This window comes from Schistocerca cancellata, chromosome 2 (assembly GCF_023864275.1).
Source record: "Schistocerca cancellata isolate TAMUIC-IGC-003103 chromosome 2, iqSchCanc2.1, whole genome shotgun sequence".
NCBI lineage: Eukaryota > Metazoa > Arthropoda > Insecta > Orthoptera > Acrididae > Schistocerca > Schistocerca cancellata.
Window position 1 is genome coordinate 530,864,383 of NC_064627.1, and position 27,980 is coordinate 530,892,362.

Below are 27,980 nucleotides of genomic sequence, written 5' to 3' on the forward strand. Positions count from 1 at the left end.
TTTAGAAGGTGGGAGATGTAGCTGCAGAATTGAAGCTGTGAGGACGTGTCGTGTGTTGCGCTTGCATATCTTTGTTGGCAGAGCACTTGCTCACGAAAAGCAAAGTTCGCGAGTTCGAGTCTCGGTCGGGCACACAGTTTTAATCTGCCAGGAAGTTTCATATCAGCGCACACTCCGCTGGAGAGTGAAAATTCTCCTGCAGGAGAGCTTCTGTGAAGTTTGGAAGGTATGAAATGAGGTACTGACAGAATTGAAGCTGTGAGGATTTGTTGTGAGTCGTGCTTGGATAGCTCAGTTGGTAGAGACTTACCCACGAAAGGCAAAGGTCCCGAGTTCAATTCTCGGTCCGGCACATAGTTGTAATCTGCCACGTAGTTTCATACCAGCGCACACTTCGCTGCAGAATGAAAATTCATTCTAGATAAAATATTTCATACTAGCAAAATCGATCTAGAAAATGCAGTGTGCAATAATAATACTTGTTGTACATGTTTATTCTTACAGTTAATACACTGGTTAGCGGCAAGGGCTATAAAGTGTACAGTTTGTTTCTATAACTAGTTGTATATGTAGCATGGGAAAATTACTACGTAACTTATTCGAATTTCCTTAAGTTGCTCTTATGTATGTGTCAGTGTTTACTCAGCGCCATTTACTCATAGTATTTCCTTTGCGCTATGAAGTCTTATTTTGTCATTTTCAATACGCTGTGTCTTTTACATTCAATCATTGTTAAGTAGCGCACTAGCACGTTGGGTATAGCGCATGCGCGAATGTGGCCGCTGCGGAGTACCTCAAAAGTGGTAAGAGGATGTTCAACACTCACAACTCAGCTAACTTCTTTCCTAGCGCTGCGCCACGCGCAGGCTGCCAGACTGTATTGTTGTTCATATTAATTGTTTCCAAAAATGTATTTTACATACAGTTTGTAGTTTATATTGTCATTTCGCTCTGAACAGAGCAGCAAAATTTTAATAATAGATTTCAAAGACCTTGAGTCTAACATTCATTATGAGTATCTCCAACTAGTTTCAAAACTAATATGGATATTTTGCGTGCAGTTAAACGAAAAATGTATATTCTGTTATATCCTAGAAGTGTTTCCATTTTTTACTATCGGATAGACTCTCCAAATTTGTGGAATGACTGTGGATTGTTGTATTTTCTTTAACCCTCAAACCGAGTGGTGACTTCTTAGTATCATAAATGGTGTTGTGGGGTCCAGAAGGATACCACTCAATTTTATTCATGAAAATTAATTTACTGTACTTAGAAATATTTATTTAGAAATTCGTTAATTGACTATGTTAAAACACAAAACTTCAGTTAAACTAAAAAAATCTCTATAAAAATCACAAAAGGAAAACAAGTTTATGAAACACTACGTAACATTGAAATGAAATGCAGTATAAAAATTCAAACTAGTTTACTGTATCAGAAATAACACGAAACGGTAATAGATTGCTCTGAGATAAATATATAGTGTTTGAAAAATTAGCTGCATGTAATGAACATCAAATATGAATTGATACAGAGTTTTTCACAAATCGTCAATAATCACCCGCATTCTCCTCTCCACACTCTTTACAGACAACCGAACGACAGGTTTGGCAAACTGGGCGACTGCAGCAGGTACAATATTGGTTTGTCTTTTTCTCACTGGCACGCGAACAAAGAGCATGTCGTTTCCTCTTTGAATCCAGAGTGGATATTTGTGATTTTGGGAGAGGTTTCTTCAAAAGTCCTGAGATTGTTACTCTTAGTTCTTTTGGTAGTCTGGCATTCATCAGCCTCTCATTGAGATAGGGTTCAGTAAGCTGGCTGGCAAGTGTCTTGATGAATTCAAACCGGGAAATAGGTATGTACTTCTTGCAAGGACGTCTGTATTACATACGAGTTAACTCCGAGTATGTTCAGAACTGCATAAAATACAGCAAGAGGCCATCTGCGTGTTCGTCTGCCTGTGCTGTAGGTAGCACACTTCTGGTCAAGAGTCTACGCCACCTTTTGTGCTATTGTAAAAGGAAATTATTTATGGTTTTCCTGTTTTTGGATCTGTACTTTTTGAATGATGTATACTGGAAATCAAAATGTCAGCTTTTCCTTTTTTAGGGACATAAGAAATCAATGTTCTGTCATTTTTGTGACGCCATACAGTGTTGAACCTTCCACACGCCTCTTAGATGGCTGGAATTCGGGTAAGATTTCCTTTTTGTTTTTCCCTAATGTACCAACATAGATCAACTTTCGTTTTATCAACTCCGAAACTAATTCAATAGAGCCAAAGTATTTGTCAGCTGCAATGTTACGGTTTGTACCGTAAATGGGCTTCGCTAGTCTCAGGACAGATTGAGCAGGTTTCTGAAATTTCTTTTCTTCTGGTGTCACGCCAACGCCATCACTGTCTTTTCCAATGTATAAATAGGCATTCAGAAGGTAATTTGTTTGAACATCAGCTAAAATCATTATTTTCTCACATTCCTTTGAGGTTCTAGAGTGGACCACTTATACCTATTTCTGCTATAGAAACTAGATGATACCACTCTGTTTATTTCCCTCTAATTTATCTGATTCACTAGAGTCACGACTTTGTTCTGAAGCAGTTTCATGTTCACTGGGTCACGTTCATCGTCCAGATCATTTGCATCACTACCCTCTTCTCCTTCTTTTAGTTCTTCTAGCGTTTTTCTCGCAAAGTCTGGAAAACTTGGATCGAGCACTGACATACGTGAATGAGAGATCGAAGCCATAGTAACACTGAAAATAAATGAAAATACTCACTAAGCCTAAAAATAAAATTACATTTCGGTAAGTAAACTTTTGACATAGGATAAACAGAAACACTTACGGTGTCGTGGGGTCAATAATGGCACCACCCAAACTTCTCAGCTGTGCACTGAGAAAGAGAACAACGCGACAATGCTGCTAGTTCGTCAGGAAGTTCACTATCAACTGCCGAGAAGGTATATAGAACCGCCAACCATAGAATGACCAACAGAGGAAATGGCACGTGTTTACAGTTTGACTGGTATCAAAAAGGACCTCACAACTCCGTTTGAGGGTTAAGGTCTGCAGACGCTGGATGAGGTGCAGCGACATTTTTTTTTGTTTTCAGGTTTGTATCTAACAGAGGGTTGCATTTTCCGTTGGGTAGAAGGTGTAGAAATGGTTGAGGGACACTGATCTCTTTTGTTTAGCGTATAAATTCTTCGTATCTTTATGTAGATATAATGCACGTATCTTCCCTGTTTTTGGGTTGCTCAACAAATAGTTCCTATTTTGGCATTAACCATCACCTGTACTCGGTCGTTTATATCTTTTATCTAATTTGCCTCGCCTTTTACCGCCTGGAGGGGTGGGGTGCTGCTGCTCCCTTTAGTCACTTCTACAATGTTTATAACGTGATCAGTATTTTGCCATGTTCGATTCTGCGCGTTATTGGGGGCGGCGTTTCGCTAATTTTGGTTTGTCGCTTCCATATCCATTGCTTTTATACTTATTATTTATGAGTGGGTGTTCATTCTCGTTCGTACACTCTTGTTGTCCTCTTATTCCAACCATTACGGTTATTTCGTGATGGTGAGCCACGATACTCTGAGTAATAATTTCTATTATTTCTCTCTCGGAAACCGTTACGCTGACGATTTCCGAATCTTCCATCACTGTTATATCCCTGCTGCGGCGCTTATGGGTGACAAACGCACTGCTGGCCGGATTGGCCGAGCGGTTCTAAGCGCTACAGTCGGGAACCGCGCGACCGCTACGGTCGCAGGTTCGAATCCTGCCTCGGGCATGGGCTTTTGTGATGTCCTTAGGTTAGTTAGGTTTAAGTAGTTCTAAGTTCTAGGCGACTGATGACCACAGCAGTTAAGTCCCATAGTGCTCAGAGCCATTTGAACCATCAACAGCACTACGCGTTGCCGGACTGATTTCTGCTGTTATTACCATTGTTTTTTTTGCTGTTACCGTTACCACGATTATGAAATCCTTCATTTTTCTGTGGACCCGACTGGTTTCTGTTACACTCATTTGAGTTGTTACTACTCTCATATACCCACGACCGCGAGAAAATATTCTAGGTCATAAGTTGCAAAGTTACCAGTTTCTCGCCAATGACAGTTTCTCTCAATGACAGAAATAATAACTGGACACGACAAGGCTATTCTTACAACGCAAATCGTGACCAAAACAGACACCACCCATATGACAACTGTTGGCAGAGTAGTAATAATTACAGAGAAAGATCGCATTTCCATAGTAATGAATATGACAGAGACAACCATAGAAACAGACAATATGGCAACCAGAACTATTATTATCACGGGAGACAGAATAATTTCAGACGCAACAGTTCAGGGCGCAGTTACGATTCAGGGAGAAATTCTCCACCACATGGGCGACAAGAAAGAAACTGTGGAATCTACCGACAAGACGACAGACGATATAATCATAACGACAGACCTGAATTTCATCAGAACTGGCGAGATTCAAACAGGGCAGGCCCCGCTCGACAAGGTGAATTTGTAGAAGTTAGATCTCCAAATTCCAATAACGATGCGCGCCAACAAAGAAACAGACAGTGACTCGCACCGCAGGCACCCACGTGAGCTGGCTGGGCTTCAGAAAAATAACATAAGCTAACCTTGAGAAAAATTCCAGTATTTCTTACCGACGTATACCACATGATAATTGCGTTGAAACTGAAACTCTGCATACTAGGAAGAGTAGAAGTTTACACCATATTTCACGTGTAAAACCATTTACTGAGAGATAATCTGTCTTTTAACTTAGTCTTTGCCATAAAATTGTTCACTTCACGTTACTAGAATTCTTTGTCACACTTAGTAACTGTTAACATGCAACAATGTTTTGAAGTTAACTATCCAGCCTAGAACCAAGGGAACATATTTAGACAGTATTCACGAGTGCATTGTTATAGTGAAGAGACGACACAGTGTTATTGTGTGTGTGTGTACATTCTTGCTTGTTAGTTGCATGATTATGTAACGACTATAAGGCTTACATACATAGAACATATACTGGTACTGCTAATGAGATTTTAATGCAACATTTTAGTTTACTTGAAAATACATTCTGGATTTAAAGTACTTTCTGTGAGATACCAGATGACACAGTGGTTATTTTATGGACAGCTACACGATTTTATCACGACGCTACTAATGAGTGACAATTTACAATGTTACTTTTGCGGTGTTTCTGTTTTATATCTGCACAGTTTTTCTGTATTATTCTGGAAAGTAAAACATGTTTTAGTAGTAACTTTTGTGGTATAGCTACAATGAGACAGCCTTTTCCATAGCATAACAATACGTTACAGCACAGTACTTTCTTCATCACGGCAATAAGCGTAATAACTAAGATATCTATACGCAAAGCATTTCACTTTTGTTTATCATGAGGTAAGTACATTGACTTCTGCAGAACTTAGATTTCAGAGGACAATAACTACGACACTTCCACAGAGATTATCTTACAGCAAGACACACATTTAGCGCTACAGGACACACATTTGAGTGATTATTTTTTGTACTTAAACCATTTATTTTTCAAGATTTTTGAATTACAAAGAAAGTTTTCCGTGATAAATTTCATTCCATTGCTGTAATCTGTAACACCTGAGGGTATAATTACATTAATCCTCAGGGGGGTACACGCTTACTTTGTGTATCATGTGCTGGCAAGCACAAGGAGCCCTAGCTAATATGGTATTTGGTTACACAACTTTACACATCCGTACCACATTTCTCTAGCACATAATTACACAGCTATCTGACCATTTAACTGAGAGAGACAAACACTTTTTTCACTACGTCAGTGACACATGTTTACGTAATTACACAGTTGGATAACTTCACACTTATGAAATTGTATTTTGTCTGTACTTTGTGAACTGTTCATATATTTTTCGGAACCATGTGATACTATGAGAGCTTTGAATGATGTGTTTGGTATGGGAACATAATTTTTAAAGTACGTTTGAGGTAGATGACACTACTGAAATGAGCAGAGAATTTTTATAGGTTTTGAAATTATTGCAGAAAGCTACGACGTTTTTGAGATTTGACTGATGTGTTATGATATTATTATTACGATGACAATGTGTATAATGCTGTTGAGGTATGTTTATGATCAATAAGCTGATGCTATATGATAAATTTGATTGTGCTACGTATTTATTATGATGAAATGTTGAAGTGTCGACGCAAGATTGAAGTGTCGTCGAATATGTATATGTGTAATAAAGTAAGGAGTAATGAATAGTGGTTAGGGTCTCTGATATGTGAAAAAGGATGTTGGAAACCAAGAATCGTACTTTAAGAGTTATGAAATGTTTGTAAATGGGTGAATGTACCACAATGCCGGCGAAAATTTTTTGGACACTTATATTCATAGGATTTTGTTTCTACACATTTGCAACGCAAATTGTCGACCTGTGAAAATTTTTATATGAGACTGTCACTGTAGTGCAAACTGGTGTCGTAAATATTTCGGTAAGAAAGCTAAGTGACCTTGACGTAATGCGTTACGGGCGACCAGCTGTGTGTGTCGCCTGGAGAAAAAGCCATTAAGCAAAAAAAAAAAGACCATTAACCTCGCTATTGACATTCCTTTGTAGAAAGCATCGCAATTACGACACGCTCAAACTTGAAAACGTATGATTACGCTGTGGAGCTCTTAATTTATGATATTTACTAAAATGCCTAATGAAATGATGAGAAACATTTTATATCTGTTGTTTTTTTAGTTGAGAGATTTTTTACTGCATGTGGAGATGCCATTTGCCTAGTGAATGACGTTGCTCACCTTGCCTTATGTATTTATTTGCTCATTTTGTTTAATTTCTAGTTTCTAGCTGCACTGCAGCATTGGTTAAAATAAATTTTTTTAGATGTACTAATATAGATATTTTATGCCTACAATCCAGTAAATAATAACTTTATGATCTACTTAAAAAAAAGAGGGAGCACAAAAAGGGATTTCCCTTCACAGGAATTGCATACATAATTTTTGTCAATGACTGGTAACTTTGTAGTAGTGTAAGTTAAGGTGATGCATCACTCTAGTATTAAATGGGGCATAGGTATTAAACATGGCCATTTTTACTGTAATATTTTTTCTGCTTGAGCTTTGTCATGTTTAGGTATAAGTTATTGCATTTGCTGCTGCTGTTTGCCAGGCATAGTGCTACTAAATTTCAGTTTGTATTACTCTGTTAAGCCAGATTTACTACTGATTTATTTTTCTTGTTGCTGCAGATTGGCTCATATTAGTGATAATGTTGCATTTGCTTTGCTAAGTGTGTACATTTGATATCTTTGTTATTGTAATTATGAAAAATTTTATCAAATCGTTATTGGCCACTGCCCAAAACAATTTGTAAATTTTTTGTGGGGAGCATGGGGGCTATGTAAGTAGACTGTTTAGTTTTTTTTTATTGGTAACGCCACGTAGCGCTCTATGAAAATCACTGGCTGTGCTGTGTGCAGTCTGTGTCTGGTTTGCATTGTTGTTGGCTATTGTAGTGTTGGGCAGCTGGATGTTAACAGCGCGTAGCGTTGCGCAGTTGGAGGTGAGCCGCCAGCAGTGGAGGACGTGGGGAGAGAAATGGCGGAGTTTTGAAATTTGTAAGAGTGGATGTCATGAGCTGCTATATATATTATGACTTTTGAACACTATTAAGGTAAATACATTATTTGTTCCTTATCAAAATCTTTCATTTGCTAACTATGCCTATCAGTAGTTAGTGCCTTCCGTAGTTTGAATCTTTTATTTAGCTGGCAGTAGTGGTGCTCGCTGTATTGTAGTAGTTCGAGTAACGAAGATTTTTGTGAGGTAAGTGAATTGTGAAAGGTATAGGTTAATGTTAGTCAGGGCCATTCTTTTGTAGGGATTGTTGAAAGTCAGATTGCGTTGTGCTAAAAAATTTTGTTTGTCAGTTTAAGCACAGTCATGTATAATTTTTCTAAGGGGACGTTTCACACTGTAGAGGAAGACGGAGATTTTAATACATACCCCAAATAATTGAGGATGTAAGTTACAAATGCTATTCTGGGATGAAAAGGTGGGCACGGGAGAGGAATTCATTGGGAGCTGCATTAAACCAGTCAGAAGGTTGATAACTTAAAAATAAATTATTTGTTCATTTCATTTTTTCACCACCCCACTTACAGGCAACAGGTAAGTACTTAACAATGTTGTCTGTGCTGCTCATGAAGAATTGGAGAAATCATTTTAGAGATTTCGTCTATAGTGTCAGAAGTGGACTCAGTCCTTAGCAGCCTGGTGCTGTTCTCCAATGTGAGCCTCTCTGTATATGTTAAAATCCCAGTCATTTGATATGTGGATTGTTGTACACACCTAATCTGGAAAACGTTATTTTTTCGTAGATTCCATGGCCTGTGCTGGCAGTCCTGAGTACGAATACTGATCGCTGAATGCCCGGTGCAGCAGCAGTTACATGTTGCTTCAGAAAGTGGATTATCAGTAAATAATACTGTCTCTTAAAAATTGTTTGTTCATTGATTCAGCTATTCCTATACCTTATCTTCATATTTAAAAGACTATTGCTATGAATAACATGCAGAATTTGCTTCATGCTTCTTACTTAGTGAGCTGATGGCCGACTGGGCCCAGTGCACAAACAGTGTCAGCAACAGACACACGACATGTCATTTATCAGAAAGCAGTTCACTACATATGCTGGCAGCTTCATGTCAGCACATTATTCGTTATATGTAAAAAAAATCGTGTTGTCTATTGGTGTAATACTATATACCCTTATAAAACATGACAACTTCCTTTCACATGTGCAATCAAAGAGCAGTGGTGAAATGTTATATGTGTTTTGTACACCCACGTAACAAAATGTATGATTTGTTGGAATAATGGTATATGTAAGAGGAAAGTACCCAAAAGCGGGTCCCCATTTTGCTTTTATTATTTTTAAATATATAGTATCTGAAACTTACACTTTGTGAGCATTCTATATATACTTCATTTAGTTGTCAACTTGTCTAAGTGAAATTATTAACAGTTTGAAATAATTTTCTTACTCTAAAAAAAATACAAAAAAGCTTACATTTTTTCTTCTTGGCAATTGGTGCCTTATTCGGACCCCTTTTAAAATATTTTAAATATCAATGAAAATGAGTCATAGTGAAATAAAACTCAATTAAGGTTATAAGTATTGCTTTAATGAAACCAAGTACGTTTTTGAAGTAGAAAAAATTACAAAATGAAACAAAAATCGAACAATTTATGAATAAATTGTCTTTAGCGGCAAAGGTCACAAATATAATTGTCTTTTTCACCCCCTGCACACTTTGTATGTGCCCACAAGCTACACATCAGGCACGTGACCCACAACTCTCGTTTTGTGTCCTCTGAAAACTTTCCAGAACATAAGATGCACCCAGCGCCTTCATCATCTTGGGAAGTGTTAACTCCTGGAATGACTTCTAATTCAGACGTTCTTCTAATTCAGACGTTCCACTAGGCACGCTGGCATGCTCATCTTCATTGCTGTATTTATCGTCTTCTGTCTTGAAATGAAGTCGCTTTTTTACTGGTGGTTTTCCTTTTCCTGAAGGTCCGACTGATACGGAACCGTCACCGCGACCACGACTGCCCTTTTTTCCTTGACCACGTCTCTGTTGCTTTGTGTCTTCTTTTTATTCTTTAGCTTTCTGAGTTTCAACCTGTAGTGTTTTGTAGGGCGAGGAAGTGATCACAACAGAACTACAACCTTTTTGTCCCCTGGTAGAGGTCCGCTTTTTGATATGTGGGACCGGAAATATGTCGAGTGGACTTAAAAGATGTTGATGGCTTGTTTGGATTGAATGGCACTGGCTGAGCTGCTCAAGATATCGATGGCTTGTTTAGATTGAATGGTTCTGCCTGGTTTGCCAACAAGTTGATGGATTGTCTGATATCAACAGTTGTCTCTTAGTGGTTTCATAAAAAGATGTTTGCTTTTTGTTTGCTTCGTCAATGTATTCTGCATCTGAGAGAAGTGTCTTGTTCAAGGGCTATATCCCTGTAACTTTAAAACCACTGATAGCAATTTGAGCTGTTTGACATTTGACATAAGCTCTGCCAAATATTGCCATGATGTCATGAGCACAGAGAGCCGGTTGATTTTGTCTTAGCCACTGTCTGACTTCTTCGCTGTAGTAGACTTTCAAAGGACCCATAAACGTCCTATCCAATGGCTGCAATTTATGCCAGCTGTGAGGAGGCAATGACACTGTGGTAATATGGTTTGGTCTCGCCAGATCAATTAAGTCAATGTTCTGTATGGCTTATATATCAGGCCTAGAGGTGGATTTACATACATAGGCACTCCTTCAGAAAATTTGGACTCCACAGATTTTATACTTACAGGGTTTCTAATGCTTGTTTTGATGCCCAATGAATACCAGCTTTTATACACTGTTCTACAGTGAAGTGGCAAAAGTCATATAAGTCTAATATCGTGTCACGCCTCCTTTTGTCTGGTGCAGTGCAGAAATTTGAAGTGGCATGGATTCAACAAATCGTTAGAAGTCCCCTTGTAACCTCCCAACGGTAAAAATGTAATTATTTATAATTCACATTCAGCGTAACCTCCCAATAAATGAATTCCGTAACATACCAATAATACAATGTGACTAATCTCCTAATAAAAAAAATGTGACTCATAGATAACCTTTCAATAATTGACTGTGAATTTAAACTGGTAAAATTTGGACGTCAGCAGTGCTGCGTCATGGCCCTGAAAGATCATTCTGAATAAATTGAAAAATCTTACCTCAATAAGGTTGCCGTATAACGCGTATATGTCTGCTCCTATATGAAATTTATCTGGCACAGCCCAGTGCAATGCCGGCCGACAGATTTGTCATGTACAAAAGGAAACGACTGATTTTTCTTTACAACAATCGGGATGACCATGGATTGGTGAAATTAGTAAATTCTTTAAATTGAGATGAATGATAGTCAAAAGTTAATTTTTATAAAAAAAGATTCTTATTAAGAGATTTTTTTTCAACATTTACATGGGACTTGATATAACAATACTACACATGCGCGAGGCTGCTTTTACCTTATATTATATCGCTCAGGCTCCTCCGTCGCTCCCCACGACCGGCCCAGCCAACTTCATACACACGACTGCTCGCTAGCAACTACTTACTCGTACTGCTACACAGTTTCTACTGCTGACAACACTGCTCTCTGTTCTGAGATTCTCTTATAGCTTACATATCGCAAGCAGCGCGTGAGCAATCCATCGAAATTACATCTGCTCGAGTGCGCTAGCAACAAATTCCTTGTTCATGGACCTCTTACACCCTGCAGAAATATTGAGTTATGCTGCCTCTGTAGCCAAACGCAATTGTGAAAGTGTTGCCAGTGCAGGATTGTGTGCATGAACTAAGCTCTTGATTATATCCCATAAACGTTCGATGGGATTCGTGTCAGGCAAACTGGGTGGCCAAACTACCTGTTTGAATTGCCCAGAATGTTTCTTACATGAGGCATTGTCAGCCATAAAATTTCCATCATTGTTTGGGAACATGAAGTCCATGAATGGCTGCAAATGATCTCCAAGTAGCCGAACATAGCAATTTCCAGCCTGTGATAGGTTCAGTTGGACGAGAGAACCCAGTCCATTCCAATGTAAACACAGCTCACACCGTTATGGAGCCACCACCAGCTTTCACAGTGCCTTGTTGACAACTTGGGTCCATGGCTGCGCAATAACCAAACCCTGCCGTCAGTTCTTACCAACTGAAATCGGGGCTCATCTGACCAGGCTATGGTTTTCCAATCGCCGCCTAGGGTCCAACTGATATAGTCACGAGCCCAGGAGAGGCACTGCAGGTGATGTGTTGTTAGTAAATGGAATCGCGTCGGTCGTTTGCCGTCATAGCCAATTAACGCCAAATTTCGCCACACTGTTCTGAGGAATACGTGCGTGGTATATCTCACATTGATTTCTGCAGTTGTTTCGCACAGTGTTGCTTGTCTGTTAGCACTGACAACTCTACGCAAACGTTGCTGCTTTCGCTCGTTAAGTGAAGGCCTTCACCCAATGCAGTGTCCCTCGTGAAGGGTAATGCTTGAAATCTGGTATTCGTGGCACACATTTGACACTGTGGATTTCAGAATACTGAATTCCCGAATGAGTTCCAAAATGGAATGTCCTATGCACCTAGCTCTAACTACCATTCCGCAGTCAGAGCTGTTAATTCCCGTCGTGCGGCCATAATCACGTCGGAAACTTTTTCACATGAATCACCTGAGTTCAAATTACAGTTCTCCCACTGCACTGCCCTCTTATACTTTGTGTATGCTATACTACCGCCATGTGTGTATGTGCGTATCTATTCAATGACTCCCGTAAACTCAGTATAACTGATTTATGTTAACACTGTGCTCATGTAAATAGTCATTAGTCACATAATGCAGCTCTAATACTGGCTCAATTTCTCTGCCACAACAGTAAAGAATTGCGCAGGTCGTTTAAATTCAACGCTCTAGAATGTTTAATATATATGACTACCGCTTCAGATTTTAACTCAGCCGCTTCCTCTCCGTACATATCAACAATGGATGCCACACCCTCTAATATGGCGATGTTAATAGAAGTCTGTATTGGGTTGTATTCATTGGTCATCTTTCTCACTACGAACATCATCGTACAACACAGATAGTCCGATTTGCGCCCTACATACTGCACTCTAGTTCCAAGATGTTGAACATTCTCTACCTTTATCAGCACCTCAGAGTCAGTGTGAGGTACCAGGCCTACATTCACACGCTTAAATCCACCTGCAAACAAACTGTACTTGTCGGTGAATAGCGTATTTTGCTGTCACTTAGGTAAGACTGACATCCAGCTTCGATTGTGCTACAGCATAGTTAACCAACAACAGGTTCGATAAGTCAGGAAGACATCCTGCAAAGAGTGACTGCTGCTGCTGATGCTGCTGTCGCTATGGTTCAGGCAGAAACACCTGCGTGTCCTCATCTGTAACGATAATAACAAAGTCCTAAGTATAATGAAACACTTACATAACAGTAATAATAAGAATAAGAATAGTAATTAGAAATGAATGGATAAAATACGTTCTAAGACAAAAAAAACACGAAGTGGCACGAAGGAATAATCTGAATGGGGCGGAAATCAGTAAATGTGATGTACATGTACAGACAAGCAACTTATCACAGTTTCAGAAAAATCAGCTAATTTTTTACAGAGAAAGAGCTTCACAGATTGTGCAACTCATTAATATGTTGGCCCATCTCTGACCCTCATGCAAGCAGTTATTTAGCTTGGCGTTTATTGGAAGATTTATTGGATGTCCTCCTGGGGGATATCATGCCGAATTCTGTCCAATTACCGCATTAGATCATCAAATGCCTAGCTGGTTAAAGGGTCATATCCATAATGCTCCATATGTTCTCAAATGGGGAGAGATCAGGCAATCTTGGTGGCCAAGGTAGGGTTTGGCAAACACGAAGACAAGCAGTAGAAACTTTCGCTATGTAGGAGCGGTCATTATCTTGCTGAAATGTTAGCTAGGACGACTTGACATGAAGGGCAAGAAATTGTGCTGTAGAATATCGTCGATGTACCGCTGTGCTGTAAGGTGCCACGGACGACAACCAAAGGGGTCTTGGTATAAAATGAAATGGAACCCCAGACCATCATTCCTGATTTTTGGGCAATATGACTGGGGACGGTCAGTTTGGTATCCCACTGCTGTCTGGGAGGTCTCCAGACCCGTCTTCATCGGTCTTTGGAGGTCGGTTCACGGGACTCATCACTGAAGACAATTCTACTCCCGTCTATGAGATTCCAGGCCCAATCTGTCCGACAACATAGCAAACATTTTTCAATTCAGTAAACTTTACCAACAACCGTACAGTTTAAGTTATTTTAGTTTACTTCAATCGCAACCAGTTTCGGCAATTCACTTTGCCATCTTCAGGCCCCATACACTTTTTTCGAATCAACGAACTTATCGTATAGCTTCTTTGAGCCCAACTACATAACCTCTATCAAATGTTGACGTCTGCTAATAATGTTCACACGGCTGTCTACGAGGCATAGTTACTGTCCAACAGAGTACATGGGATAAAATTCGCAAAAACTTTATGCACTGGCATCGACGTGTCACCTGTTCACTGTTCTTGCAATCCGCACAGTGAAATTGCGCTGCAGCGTCACACATTCATCTATCGGCCGCCAAAATTTATGAATTTGCATACCTGTATGAATATACCTTATACCTGTATGAATATCAATTTGTGACCTATTTGCATAACTCCGTCACGGTGCGTCGTTTTTGTCTTAGAGTGTCCTTACTGATAGTCTTCATATTCCCAACTGTTCGCTACTGCTGCTGGCGGCCCTTCAAACTGGACAAAGTTCAGATGGCGAATGACAGCGCTCAGGCAAACAAATTAAAAATGCTTGAGGGATTTTTTTTGGGGGGGGGGGGCGGGTGAGCTGTGCTAGCTCAGGCGCCCTTCCCCCCTAATGGCTGAAACGCCAGTTCTGTAGGGACTCAAATAATTGGCTGAGAGAATGATGACATCGACACACGTTTGCAGCGCCATTGGCCATATAGGTGGTGGATAGAATTCCAGGGAATGGGGGAAGAGGGGAATTCCAGGAAGACTGATGCTGAGGTCAGTGATTTCAGGAATAATGATGCTGGCGATATCGAAATTTTTGGCATAATGCCCACTCCCCTTTTATTGGTGTTATGCATATGACATCGATCCGTCTTCTTGTTCTTCCATAACAGTGTCTGCACCTTCTGAACTTCTTGTACCGGTAATTTCTTCAGTTTACTCATCCTTAATGCTTCAGTGACGTTATACTATTTAGACATCAACAGCTACACTATATAGCCTTCAACAATTGTACGATTTAATCATTCTTCAATTTGGAGTAGCGATGACACAATCAGTCAACTCCAAGAAGGCCACACACAACCCAGCTCCTGCAGGGATTCTCCAATTAGACATGTTTATACGAGTCATATTTACCTAGAAGTAATTATTCCTTACAGTTATAGGAATCCACATAACTGCTGTGGACAACAGTTCACCAGCTGGCTCTGAAAATACATTCATCCCCGCTACGTCGGTGCCCTGTGATTGTAGCTTTTCAAAAGGACAAAAATGAAGCGCGAATGGAAACCGAGTCACTTCAAATGAAGTTGTTTAAATATTGTTGTAAATCGTAACATTGGGAAGTTCATTCCTCTTGGACACATAGATTATCATGACAACTGTATACAATTTCAGGAAGTAAAATATCAATTTCAATCATATTCTGTTTTCAATAAAATTATGAAAATGTAGGAAGTCTTATATTTATAATATTCAACTCGATAATATTCGAAATTTCGTTGCAATATTTTTAATTTTTACTGAAGACAAAGTATAGAAGTTTCAAGAAATTTAAAAACTACAAGGGATGTAACAGGAAATTTTTAATCCTTTTCTACGTTCTTTCAAAACAAGTAAAAATAAGCTAAAAATACGGGTACAGTAAAACTGAATTATAAAGGGAACGCGCATTCCTTCCATTTCTTGTAGCAACTGAACGGTGGGTGGTGAGTCACGAAAAAGAGCTGTTCCATTCCAGTGAGTGAGTACTTCTAACCCGATCCCAGAAAACAACAGTTTTGTCCATCTCTACACCCTAGGCGTCCATTGCGAACAACCAGGAAAGCCCCGAGTCTTAGAGACTCTGATTCCCATGTATAAAACAGCTTCAAACTTGTGATTTGTTCATAAACGAGTTAATGTGTTAAACATTTGTTGATAAGCGTGTAAGCGAAGAAAAGTTAAGAAAAAGTTTGAAGCTTTTGAAAGTCGCTAAGTGTTCTCAATATGAAGTAATGGATGAGAAAATATAGGTAACTTGCACTTCATATTAAGTACAAGCAAATTATTCAGGCTGGGTAATTTGCACTTCATATCAAGCAAAAGCAAATTATTCACACATCTTAACATGTATGACATGATATCTCCAGAACTAAATGTGAGACATAATTTTGCCGGTACATGGAGTGGCATATTTGGATACTGTCTGCAAACTGTGTTGCAAATAGTCGATAGTAAAAGAATAGTAAATTAAAACGCTGTTTCTTATGCTGATGTTTTACTTCACGAACACAGAAAATGAAGTAAGCGATAAACTTTTTTTCCTTTCGTCGTTTTTCGGTGAGTGTCAGCGAGAAAAGTTTAGAAAAGGTTTGAAATTATATGTAAAGTTTGTTGAAAGTCGCTTAATGCTCTCATTCCCAAATACTGGATGAATGAAGTCCGGGTATTTGCGCTCCGTCACTTACACTGCTCGAGATAAGCACATAGTTTCTAACTGAAACACGTCTTCTCGAGTTAAACTTCTAATATAGGAGTATACCACTCAGTGATACGGTTATGACAGCATTTTTAATTCTGTCAGTAATTATGCGAAATATTGAAAATAAAATTTTCCGCAGGAAAAACTGTCTAGGTTGCATAAACAGCATAAGCTTAACTGACGTGTTTCGCCTTTCTGAAGTATCTTCAGAATTCATACAGGATCTGCGTTACCCGCAGTTCCTATATGACTTCTGATGATGCCTCAAAAAGGCGAAACGTGTCAAAAAAGCTTTCGGTATTTTTGCAACCTACACTGTTTTGCCTTCTGAAAATATATCGTACTCCTGCACCAAGGGCATAGAGTGAGAGGATTTATAGAAAACCAATTTTTTTGTTGTCGTTAGACAAGCAACCTGCAACTGGTACCAGGTTCTGTTTTCAGGGTGAGTCGCTTAGTGATACACACTCATGTCCAGGAAGAAAAAAAAGAAAACACTTTGAACGGCTGCAGAAATGATTAGCATATGACCCATGTTGGCCTGCGAGTTCAAGGTTACATTGATATCGCGGCGCAGGATAACCTACCGGTAAAATGTGCCTGTGGCTCTCGTTGTCGCTATGAGCCGAAGGTAATGGATCACTGTGACCTGAGCAGACGTGCAGAATGCTTCGCAGACGTATGCGCGAACCGTACCGTCAAATGCCGCGCTGGATTAGCCGAGCGGTCTGGGGGGCTGCAGTCATGAACTGTGCGGCTGGTCCCGGCGGAGGTTCGAGTCCTCCCTCGGGCATGGGTGTGTGTGCTTGTCCTTAGGATAATTTAGGTTAAGTAGTGTGTAAGCTTAGGGACTGATGACCTCAGCAGTTAAGTCCCATAAGATTTCGCACACATTTGAACATTTTTTCGTACCGTCAAATCAATGAGTTTTAAAGAGAACGCGTTATTGGCATGAGAGAATGTAATGCATCCATCCGGGAAATTGCTGCTCGTCTGGGACAAAGTGTTTCGGTAGTGCAGCGGATATGTACAGCATGGTTTACGGAAGTCCTTAGACCAGACCACCTTCCGAGAAGGTCGACACCTCGTCCGAATGGCATTGCAGGTCAGATCTGCGTCCTCCTCGGCTCTGTCCCAACAGTGGAACACATCGTACACTATCAGGGGTGACAGTCCGTCGCCGTTTATTACGGCTTGGGTAACGTGCGCGTGTTCATCTCTCCGCCTACCTTTTATCGAGTGTGCAGAAACATGATAAACAGCAGCGGCGTATGGAACGAGGTCTCTGGGGATAGGAATGGCATCTAAAAACTAAACTCCGTCCGACCAGGCCATGAAGGCCCGACCGGCCGCCTGTCATCCGATAGTGTTTTTGGACGGATCCAGGTTCTGTTTGTTTGAAAATGATTGCTGCCTTTTGGTTCGCCGCAGACGGCGGAAGCGGCATCACAGTGACTGCATTCGCACCAGACACAACTCAAGGCCTTATGGTGTGGGGTGCAGTTGGGTACAACCACAGATCACATCTGGTGCATGCCCATGGGACTGTGACAAGTGAGACCTACGTGAATGACATCCTACGACGCGTAGCCATAACCTTTCTGCACAACATCCCATATGCCATTTTTCATCAAGACAATGTCCAACCACGTGATGCTGCACGAACGTGTGCGTTCTTGGTGTCACAGGATGTCAGTCTTTTGACGTGGCCCTCCAGGTCACCAGATTTGTCGCCAGTCGAAAATATGTGAGATATGGTGAAATGACGGGTGCAGAGCTGTGACCAGTGCCAACCATGACAGATGTACTTTGGAACCAAATGAATGCAGCAAGGATGGCCATATCACAGGACGCCATTCGCACCTTATATGCGTCGATGCTGTCACGCATGGAAGAAGTAATATGGGCATATCGTAGTCCCTGTGCCTACTAGGCAACAGGACACATGCTGAACCGAGGCGACGAAATGCTAATCGTTTCTGCTGAACATACTAATGTACATGTTCTGTGAATATGAACGTCCTATCTCTAGTCGTTCAAGGTTCAAATGGCTCTGAGCACTATGAGACTTAACATCTGAGGTCATCAGTTTCCTAGACTACTTAAACCTAACTTAACCTAAGGACATCACACACATCCATGCCCGTAGCAGCAGCGCGGTTCCGGACTGAAGCGCCTAGAACCGCTCGGTCATAGCGGCCGGCAGTCGTTCAAGGTGTTCTGCTCTTTCTGAACAAGCTTGTAGATAGTACAAACGTTCCAGCACTGTGGTGTAAGAAGAAAATGAACAAGGGAAAGCCTTTAATGGAACCCAGATCAATTACGTCAGATTTTCATCATCGACGAGTACAGATTTGTCTTGACACTTGATGATCGTCGTGGAAGTATGCGAAGGAGAGCAGGAAGCAATGCGCGTCCGAGGCATGCAATTACACAGGTTAGACAGAAAGGTGGGTCGGTGTCATGTGCGGATATCGGACGCCTTTCATTGCTGTCAAACATGATTTGAGGGTTGTGCAGCATCGGGACATGGTCGTCCAAGCCCTTATTCTTTCCAATAGTCAACATTTTAGCGAATGGTTCGTCTTTCAAGACGATATTGCACGAACACATTTCGGCCTTCTGATGAGCACCTTCCCACAGGTGGCAGGAATCAAACGAATGAAGCTGACATAAATCGGACAGAGAAGGCTTGGGGACAGTTGAAACATGCAGTGTGTCGTGGCAGGAACGCTCCTCACACAGTAAATGATCTCAGGAGGGCCGGTCGTTGAGGAGTGGGATAGGCTTCTGCAGCAACGGTCGACCACCTTGTTGACAGCATGCGGACGATCGAGGTATGCTTCAATGCACAGTATAAGGCAACACGTTGCTTAATGTTACCAGCAGCATATTTTGATTTCACTGGTGTGCACTTTCGAATAGATTACCTTTATTTTGGTTATTGTGCTGTTTATATTTGGATGCTGTAGTATTTTCTCTGCTTGCTGAGAAAAACTGGAGTTGGATTCCGCTTTAAGCAAGACACCATTTTATAGTTTTGTTATTACCGATACATGTTTCACCACCAATCCCCCCAAACGGCATATGGTGATTCTGAAAATAACGAGGCATGTTTCTTAAAATAAGTGCCGTTTTGAATTACAAATGGAAAAAGCACACTTTTCTCACCGGAGCACACTTCCTGACACTTGAGGAAACTCTTCACATAACGTCGAAATCGTAAAGCGTCTGTTCTTTCTCACTTCATCAACTCTATGCACCAAATTGTCAGTAACGACGAGATCATAATCTTCGTTCCTCATCATGCAAATTCGTATGGCCGTATTTGCAAAGCTCTCAGCCATTTCGGTACTATCCCACCGTTTATAGGTATCAAGAACTGTGCTTTCTGTAATTGTTACAAAACGTTTAAATTATCGAAAGTTTTGCTCAAGGGAGAGCTTTATACCAGGATAATATTCAGAACTAGTTGTACGATACTGTAAGTGCCTTAATATTGGTGAGAATTATGTAAAAAATAGATTAAAGTACAGGCTTTGATGTAAATATAAAATTACTAAGAAAAATCTACTCCTTTTGTTTTTATTTCAAGACGGTGCTTCATTAAAAAACACGCCACGTAAATTTTCCTCCACGTCCTCCATACCACTAACTCTCCCAGTCTCTCTCTCTCTCTCTCTCTCTCTCTCTCAAACACACACACACACACACACACACACACACACACACAAAAACCACGTTAAACCTCTCAAAAGTCAACAAAACATTGAAATCATGCGCCACTCCCCAAACAAACACAAAACGAAATACAGGTATAAGACCGCCACTTAGGTATAATAACACGTGAAACGGCGGCAGAAAACTTGTGTTTTCTAAGCAACACGCGAAATGGCAGACAAACCCTGCGCTTTGCTAATAAATTATATCAAATGAATGTGTTGAAGCAAGATATTACAACAGACAAGAAATAAGAGCTTTAACACGTCACAAACAAGGGAAGCAAGATCACGCTAGAACAACCGTAAGTAAAAAGCTAAATAACGCGATACTGTCTGAAATGAACAAAAAATTGAAAACGTTTCTCTGTTGGCGTATGACAAGCTGCAGAATCTGAGGTACATGCAAAGCTACTAGCATACACATCCTATAGCGTAATGTGCGGTATTTGTACAAATGTCATCGCGTAAGTCAACAACATATAATGCCTAAACTCAGTGACGTTTTAACCATATACCGTATGTAAAACAATGTAAAATATTTGACAATCTAATAAACGCTCGTTTTAGTGCTGCCATAATTCCAAAAGAAAAGACCGGGGGTATTACAAACCATCTTTATGTGTATCACAGACAACGGCCTGGCCGCAGTGGATACACCGGTTCCCGTGAGATCACCGAAGTTAAGCGCTGCCGGGCGTGGCCGGCACTTGGATGGGTGACCATCCCGGCCGCCATGCGCTGTTGCCATTTTTCTGGGTGCACTCAGGCTCGTGATGCCAATTGAGGAGCTACTCGATCGAATAGTAGCGGCTCCGGTCAAAGAAAACCATCTTAACGACCGGGAGAGCGGTGTGCTGACCACACGCCCCTCCTATCCGCATCCTCAACTGCAGATGGCACGGTGGTCGGATGGTCCCGATGGGCCACTTGTGGCCTGAAGACGGAGTGCTTTTTATGTGTATCACAATGGCTTATTTTTTTACAAAATCATGTTTCTCGCTTCCTTGAACCTCCTTAAGTAACTTTTTCTTGGATTTTATGTAATCATGACATTGAGAACAAGTGAAATCCTTATAGTTATAACTCACGATCAACGCATTCTCTACACATTGTACAGAAAATCTATTTCTTCCACCAGTCAAAATCATATTTAATAAGAAAAATATAATTTCCGCAGCTGTGGGCAGGGATTGCAAAAAAAATTGATAATTTTCAAAAATTCTGAATATTCATCTCCCGAACGATTGATCATGAAATCACACATTCTATCAGATAAGTACTCTCTAATAATTAGTACTCTCTAAATATGTTGATCTCGTTTCCGATTTGATCTGTCACTTAGCAATATATTTAGGCGATTTACTTCATCAGCCTATAGGCATATTCGAAACATTCTCTTTATTCATGACACATAACATCAATGATGCCCCACGACCATGACCGACTCGATGTGCGAAAAGTCGCGGTGCCACGATAGTCAACGATCGCTCGAAGTTTTGCCAATCTGTTTTCATCTCTCCCAATTTATGCCCATTTCGAATTCAGTCCGTCAGATGACACTTCACATCACTGAACAGCGATTTGACATGGAAGTCCAAAAACCTTTTTTTTTTTACTGTTTTCTAAATTTGCAATCGGCTGTTGAAAAAGAGCATTTAAAACTGCGTAGTATCCGGATACACCAGGTGTTTTGATAGCCGTAACTAGTTTGCAAATGTAAATCATTTTGACCAAAAATTCATACAACCTACAAAAAAGGATACCATGTAACAATAATTTTTTAAAAAGAAAATAAATGTATATTCCACTGAAGACAGCACATAAAGTGTTGAAAGATGACTGGATGATAAAAAAACTATAAAACGGTGTCTTCCAGTTTTTTGGTTTCATAAGGCTTATTCTTTCACATCGACCCCCGAATTATACGAAGTTCGCAGATATGCAAGTGGCGGAAAACTTTTTTGGAGCAGTTCATTTCACTACGATATCTGACATGTTTTGAAAGTTGCGGACAGTTACCCGCTGCAGCCCTTGGTGGGTCCCTGCTGTGGCGCCTGCGACGGGCGCCGTGACGCAGTTGCCTTGCTCGTTATCCGAGCCAAGCCCAGCCGAGCAAACAGTAAACACGTCGCGTCAACAGCCGCTGCAGGCTAGGCGCCCAGGGGAACGGGCTGCCAGCTGTGCGGCGTGTCCGAGGCCGAGGCCGCAGCTCAACTCACGTGTCACAGACACGTGAACGCCGCTCAGGGACCGCGCGCTGTTGCCGAATCGTGGCGCCTTATCTTTTTATTGCATCGTATCCGCTGCAAAAACCCACCGAGAGCGACTTTGCGAAGTAGGTCGTGCTACTGCTTCCAGCTTTCTTCAAGGATCGCGTGTTACGGTCTCTGTCCCAGTGACACAACGAAAGAAAATAGCTTGTTGTAACCACTCTCAGTGAAATCGGATGTAGATTACCACTTGATTAACTGGTTAAGGATCAGCTCCCTATAAGACCGGTTTCGATTTTTTTTTTTAAAGAAACCATCATGTTCGGAAATGTAACATTTTCACTGCTACTTCCCTTTTATTATGAAATTAATATACATACTTCAAACAAATTTGCGTTTTGTTACATCAGTATTTGTTTATAACACATTTGGGCAAACAATACAAGTGATGAGAACTCGACTAGACATTTCGTGCATCGTGCTATGACCAAAGATTCTGTGCGGTTGCTAATATCTTCGTTTTTCACGGTTTGAGGACTACAATTCGGTTTCATGCACGTCTTTGTGGATGCTAGCCCACAGGGGTTAAACTTAAATAGACTTCGGATAACACGACTTTGGTTCGCTGTCAGGCCACTTGGGGCTCTGCACGCTTATCAATCCATCCATCGTATTGGGTGATTTAAAGTCGTCCATATCTGTTTTCGTTTCATAGTAAAGAGAAGATGCTTTCAATGCATAGTATTCCTGATTACGACTTGGTTTGTGTATTTCACTTTTTGAATTATATTGTGATGTGTTGTTTGTATTCTGCTTGAGTTCTGCTCAGATGTGTAATATTTGGTGGATTAAATGAATCCATGTTTTTGTTTCATTTAAAACAGTAAATGGCTTCACCGGATATTGTTCTGTGGACATTTGTTCTTGCCTACAAATTTGTATGTGAACTGCTACACACAAATAAATTTTAAGTATTTTTGTCGTATTCTACTTTACCTTAGCTCACACCAGGTCTTCGTACTTTCTCGCTTTTAATGGAGAACTCCATAATAACTTCGATGCATTTTAATCGAGCAGTTCACACACGGATTCGTAGGCAGGAACTAATGTCTACAGCTCACTATGTGGCAAAATCAACTTTTGCTTTATACGAAACAGAAAAAAAAAATGGAATCACTTACTCCATCCAGTATACCGGATGCATGCAAAAATAATGCATGTTACGAGTAACGTATTCACAATGCAGTTCAAAGATTGCAGTACTCACAAGAAAATTTAATCAGGAACAAAATGCAATGAAAACAGCTAGTTTATCATGCCATATAAGATAATTTTTACCTTTTGACATGTGCTAATGAGCAGTTATTTCCACTTAATACTGACCTCACAGTCGAAATTGCAATATTGGGTTTTACAAATAAATAATTTTATAGTCAAAAGGCGGCCGTGGCGTCATTAAAAAAATTTACGTGACTGGAACCCCAGCTACAAGAGGTTAATCTTAGTTTTTGATTGAAATTTCTCGAATGTAATTATTACTTTGCAATGTCAAAAAAAGTTTTGGTTTCCAGGCGTGCACTTGACTAGTATGTTACGAGGCCCACCCACAAATTATAAGTGAATTAAAAATACCTATTTTTGCACCATGTTTTCTTGTATTCAGATTTCACTGCCAGACCACTGCTGTCGTACACTTATTCTGTAAAGTAAAGTGGGCCTTGAACTGTTGACAATTGGTGTTCAGTGCGTAGTAGTTACCTGCTGATGGCCTAAGTAGCCGAAAACTGGTTAGTAATAAATGGGTAATAATGTAACAAAACACAGTTTCTCTTCTTTCGCTCCTTAAATATGAAATTATACCACCAACAAGCGAAGGAAGAAGTCGTTAACATCGTAAGCATATCCATTTAGTGTGAAAACAAGAAACTGTTTTATATGGTATAATACTTTCATAATTTCGATATTATTCTGTAAGAAACGTACCCTGTGTTACTATGTGCGAAAATGATAAATGTTTAAACTCGTTTCCTGCAAAAAAAGTATTCTTTTTTAGCTTTACTATTCTCATTTAACCTCAGTGTACATTACACTTGAAGTAAGTTAGCTACTTATTGAGCTAAAGGAAAATCCATTCAATATTTACAAACAAGGGAAATTAAAAACGTTGTAGTTATTTTCGTGCACTGAACTAAACAGATGGTGGACTGACCCTGATAGTGTGCTGCATGAGAATTTTCCAAAGCTCACTTCTATTTCGTAGTTCTCCTTGTCTCTTGTCAAATAAGCACAAGATTATTCAATTTCGAACTTGACAACACTGGTGCGTACGCGACGCTGTGATAAGACGTTCGTATATCTCATCATCTTTTCAAACGTTTACTGCGGAGAGTCTAAATCTTTGTAAAGTGCAAACATACAGCTTACATTTATTTGTGAAAGAAATAATTGTAGCAGCTGCATATCTTTGTGATGATTCTCATAGTAAATAAAGTAAGTGGAATGATATCTGAGCAAATCTAAGACAACAATAAAGGCAAGCAAAAAAAAAAAAAAAAGGTCAGTAGAGTGGATACCGTTAACATACCGTCAGTTGTAGTATAGGCAGGCGGTGCACTCCACACAGGAAGAAGAGTGTCGGATAGCAGAGTACTTTTATTTTTTGGCTACGCAATAGTTTGAGGTGCCGGCCGCTGTGGCCGAGCGGTACTAGGCGCTTCAGTCTGGAACCGCGCGACCGCTACGGTCGCAGGTTCGAATCCTGCCTCGAGATGGATGTGTGTGATGTCCTTAGGTTAGTTAGGTTTAAGTAGTTCTAAGTTCTAGGCGACTGATGACCTCCGCTGTTAAGTCCTATAGTGTTCAGACCCATTTTTATAGATTGGGGTCGTGTGATGAACGCACGCCATACGATACGCAGAGAGCAACATCAAACGGCGTGCAAAGTATAGTAAATTATCAGAGCATTCGTAACAAAGTTTCAGAATTTACTGGCCTCCAGTAAAGTTATCGTGCTCAAATTATACTCAGAACCGACAGTTAGATGAAACCCGAAGCAAAAAAGCTAGGAAACACTTAACGTATATCGTAAAGACAGGTTAGACGCCATAGGAGGGGCAGTGTTCGTTGCACTCGACAAAAATATTGGCCCTATAGGGGTTGAAATCGAGTCTGTGAAATCTGGACACGAGTAACCGATCTAGATGAACTCAAATTAATCGTCGGGTCTTTTTACCGGCCACTCGTTTCCGCGGTAACAGTTGTAGAATCATACAAAGGAAGCATACGATCAGTTGCGCGGAAACGCCCAGAGCATGCAATGTTAGCTGGAGGCGTCTTTAACCTACAGAGTGTAGACTAGGACGAAAATGGGTTCTCTGCAATTGGTACAGACAGTCTTGTGCAGTAGTGCTGAACACGTTTCCTGAAAACTGTCTTGACCAGCTAGTTCTTCAATTCAGTTGTATCGTCGAATAGACCCGACCTCATCGACAGTGTCGGTACAGAAACGGGGATTAATTAGCATGATGTCATCATACATGGTTACTTAATAAATCCATCAACAAGTCTAGGACATTATTTGTGCTGGAAAGAGCAGATTATCAGTTGTTAGCATCCGCCTTAGACAATGAATGGATATCATTTAATTCCAGTTTGATGGACAAAGGGAAATTATGGGCAAAAGTAACGGACTGTATATCGCACTCCGGAGAAATATGTACCGGGTAAGTGGATTAAGAACGGAAAAGAAACACCGTGGTTTAATAACAAAATTAGGAAAATTCTGAGGAAGCAGAGGTTGTAAGAGTGCTTCTGTAAAAATAGCAATGCACGAAGCGTACACCAACTTCGATCGTCACACCTTAGCGAAAAATCTTGGCCCGCATCTCGTGGTCGTGCGGTAGCGTTCTCGCTTCCCACGCCCGGGTTCCCGGGTTCGATTCCCGGCGGGGTCAGGGATTTTCTCTGCCTCGTGATGGCTGGGTGTTGTGTGCTGTCCTTAGGTTATTTAGGTTTAAGTAGTTCTAAGTTCTAGGGGACTGATGACCATCGATGTTAAGTCCCATAGTGCTCAGAGCCATTTGAACCATTTTTTTTAAAAATCTTGCCGTGAACTCGAGAAAATTCTGGTCCTGTCACTCGTTGACCAGTCTGGTGTAGCAACAGAAAACAGTAAAAGGAAAGCCGAATTTTTAAACTTCGCATTTAAGAAATCATTCACGCAGGAGTATCATACAAACATACAATCCTTTCACCGTCGCACAGACTTCCGTATGGAGGACGTAGAAGTAGGCTACCTGACATTGAGAAGCAACTGAAAGAGTTGAAAACAGGTACCGGTACGTCGCCAGGTCGGGACGAAATCGCAATTCGGTTTTATGTCAATGTCCTCTTGCATAGCTTGCATTTACCACGAATCTCTAGTCCATCGCAAAGTCCTAGCAACTGGAAAAATCGCAGGTTACTCCTGTGTACAGGGGTAAAAGAACGGACCCTTAAAATTACAGACCTAAATCCTTAACATCATGCCTCTCCTATTACTGCGCAAGTTGTAAACAGCCTTTCGGTCCCTGTATGTTACCCCTGCTACTTCCAGAATTTCAAAGAGAGTATTCCAGTCAACACTGTCAAAAGCTGTCTCTAAGTCTATAAATGCTGTAAACATAGATTTGCCTTTCTTTAATCTATCATCTAAGATAAGTCATAGGGTCAGTATTGTTTTCATATCCGTCAGCCCCTGCTTTCTTTGGAATTGGAAGCATTACATTCTTCTTGAAGTCTGGGGGTATTTCGCCTGTCTCGTACATCTTCCGCACCAGATGGAGGAGTCAGTAGAAGGCTGTCAGTAGTTCTAACGGAATGTCGTCTACTCCCGGTATAACACATTATCGATTACGTCAGTCAGTGTGTTCGCCCCCGGTAGCTGAGTGGTCAGCGTGACGGAATGTTAATCCTAAGGGCCCGAGTTCGATTTCCGGTCCCGCTCAGGGACTGGCTGTTGTGTTGTCCTAATCATCATCATTTCATCGCCATCGATGCGCAGGTCGCCGAAGTGGCGTCAAATCGAAAGACTTGCACCAGGCGAACGGTCTACCCGACGGGAGGCCCTCGTCACACGACATTATTATTTGCGTCATTCAGTATGGACCAGTCTTCCGGTTGTCACAGATTTTTTTCCTGTGTTGTCATACTCAGTTCGGTGTCGTATGTGTGTGCGTCTGTCACAGTGTAAAATTATTTTCGACAGTGTCCGCAAAGTGGGTTGCGAACAGAATTAGTAGAAAATAAATAAATTAAAACATCATTCCTGATGTTGAAGTTTTACTGTGCGCCATTTTAAGCTACTAGTTTTTTACGCATCTAAAACGTCATATCTCCTGATGTGCAACGATATAATTTTGCAGGTACATTCAGTAGTATATGTGGATATTGTCTGCAAATTGTGTTGCGAACACAGTTGGTAGTAAAGAATTAATAAATTAAAACAGCATGTCTGATGCTGAAGTTTTACTGCATGAACAACGGAAATGTAGCTAGCGACAAACCGTTTTCCTTTCATCATTTTGTGACGGGGGAGGAGGGGGTGGAGGTCAGTGTGAAAACGTTTTGTAAATACGATATCGCAGTGCCTGTGTTGTTCTGATTACGATGCAAAGTTCG